The sequence below is a fragment of the Mustela nigripes genome, chromosome 3 (assembly GCF_022355385.1).
Source record: "Mustela nigripes isolate SB6536 chromosome 3, MUSNIG.SB6536, whole genome shotgun sequence".
Taxonomy (NCBI): Eukaryota; Metazoa; Chordata; class Mammalia; order Carnivora; family Mustelidae; genus Mustela; species Mustela nigripes.
In genome coordinates, this window is record NC_081559.1 from 194,568,614 (window position 1) to 194,571,295 (window position 2,682).

Sequence of the window (2,682 nt, forward strand, 5' to 3'; positions counted from 1 at the left end):
GCCTGGATGGCTAAGGGACCTACTGACAAGGGATGGCCAAAAAGTCAGTACATCGATGAGTGAGGGTTGACATTTTAGCCATCTATTTTTTTAAAGATTTATTTATTTATTTTACAGAGAGGAGGGGTAGAGAGAGAGAGCGCCCATGAGTGGGGAAGAGCAGAGGGAGAGGGAGAGAGAATCCTGGGGAGACTCCGTGCTGAGCACAAAGCCCGACGCGGGGCTCGATCTCACGCCACCGAAATCATCACCTGAGCTGAAACCAAGAGTCTGGAACCAAGAGCTGAAACCGAGAGACTGTGCCACCCAGGCACGCTGTCATTTTTTTTTTTTTAATATGTTGCAAGAAATCTAAAAATGAGGGAAAGAAGAAAAATATTTCATAATTGCACTCTCACGTGCAACCACAAATTCAATGTATGTCCTTCTACTGGTCTATAAACAAGGAGCAACCACTGAGGCGAGCCAGAGGGACGCTTTCAGAGCAAACAGAAATGCTGGTGCCAGACCCGACAAAGAACGAGAAAACACACAAACCAAACCTGCCCAGGGTAAGCTCCGGGGAGGGAACTCACACACATGAACACGGATGTCGTGGAGGGGATACGGGAAGTCGTTGTCTCCGAAGCTTCCAGTAAAGGCGGTGGGTCTGTGACTGCAGCTCGGGGAAGAAGAAGGGCTCGGCCACGCGGGGACCAGCGACCAAGGCGAACAGAACAGGGCTTGTGAGGGTCTGAAACAGGTGTAGAAAGGGCCAGGAGGACTGAGCCACACGGGACCTGCGGGAGAAAGAAGCCGGTCTCTGACGTCGGCCCGCCCAGAATCTGCATCTTATCTCTGCCTCTTCTGTTCTCTCTCTCTCTCTCTCTTTTTTTTTTTTTAGGATTTTCATTATGCCTATGAGACAGAGAGAGAGAGAGAGACAGGGAACACACGCGGGGAGGGAGAGGGAGAAGCAGCCTCCCCACGAGCAGGGAGCCTGATGCGGGGCTTGATCCCAGGACCCTGAGATCATGACCTGAGCCGAAGGCAGATGCTTCACCGATTGAGACACTTAACCAGGAGCGCCCCCCCCCACCAAGCGCCACTTTTAAAAAAGATTTATTTATTCATGGGAGAGAGAGCGCGCGCGGGCACAAGCTGGAGGGGCAGAGGGAGAGGCAGCGAGAATCCCAAAGAGCCTCCACACTGAGTGCTGAGCCCGACGTGGGGCTCGATCCCATGACCCCGAGGTCTTGAGTCAAGCCAAAACCAAGAGTTCGATGCTCAACGGACTGCACCACCCAGGTACTCCCTTCTTCTTCTTCATTTTTTTTTAAGTAGTCTCCTCACCCAGTAAGGGACTTGAACTGACCCTGAGATCAAGCGTCGCAGGCTCTCTGAGCCAGCGCGGCGCCCCTCTGCTTCACGACCTGACTCTGTGTGAGCCCCGAGTCTGTTCTGAGCCCGTCTCGCCCTGCACAGAACGGGCGCGGGAGGACTGACCAGTCGACCACTGCTGGGGGTAGCTCGGCGGCAGGGAGCGCGACAAGAGCACGAGGTCAGCACTGGGCCCCGGGGCGGGGGCCACCGCGGTGTCTTCTCCGAGTCTACCTTATTCTCATTTTACAGGTGAGGCAGCAGAGGCTCAACAAAGGTGAGGAACGTCCCCAAGGGGCCAGCAGCCAGCCCACGAAGGACTGCAGGACCGCCGAGGGGCTGGGATCCGGGGTCGGGAGGACCAGATGTCACCGCGTCACAGAAGCCGCCAGTCCAGACGGGAGGGAGGACAGCCTTCTGGTCGCGAAAGCACAGGCACGTCTGTTTCCTTTTGCTTGACGACGCAGTTGATGCTCGGCTCGGGTGGCGGTTGTTAGAGTCACTGCAGACGCTGAATTAAACACTGAACCTGTGTTCCTGGGTCACATGTGGTGAGTTTGCTTCAAGACCCTGATCGCGACATTTTCGTCAGCTGGACGATAAACAACTCCGCTCATGTGTGTTTCTATTTAAAGACACTTCGATAGGGGCGCCTGGGTGGCTCAGTCGTTAATCGTCGGCCTTGGGCTCAGGTCCTGATCCCCGGGTCCTGGGATCGAGCCCTGCATCGGGCTCCCTGCCCAGCGGGGACCCTGCTTCTCCCTCTGCTTCATACTCTCTCTCTCTGTCACGTAAATAAATAAAATCTTAAAAAAAAAAATTAAGGACACTTTGATATATCTTATTGATTCTGTAATATTCCTTGATGCCGAATTCACGCAGAAACCTGAGACAGCTGTGAGAAATTATTTCCCAAAAGCTTTCCCAGACTCCCAGGTTCCCAGTTGGGGTGGTTGTAAGCACTCGGTGCCTACGGCCACGGACCCCGAGTCCCCACTAACGGGAGCAGCCGTCCCACTGCTGCTGCGAGCGTGTCTTCTGGCTGAGCGCACTTCTCCTTCCCGACATTAGGAGTCCCTCGCTCTTCTCCCCTCCCATACCCGAACTCAAAACTGACCGGACCAAGGACAGGAGCTAGTGGGGGACAGGCAGCGGGGACCTGGGGATACACGGTCCACATTCTGTGTTTGTGTGTCTCTATGTATAACCACGACACGAGACCCCCGTCAAGGCCACAGCGCTGTCACTTAACCAAATGCCGGTCCTTCAAGAGTTGAACTGTTCCTCCCGTTACTGCTATAAGTAAGAGTGTTCCGAGTGTCT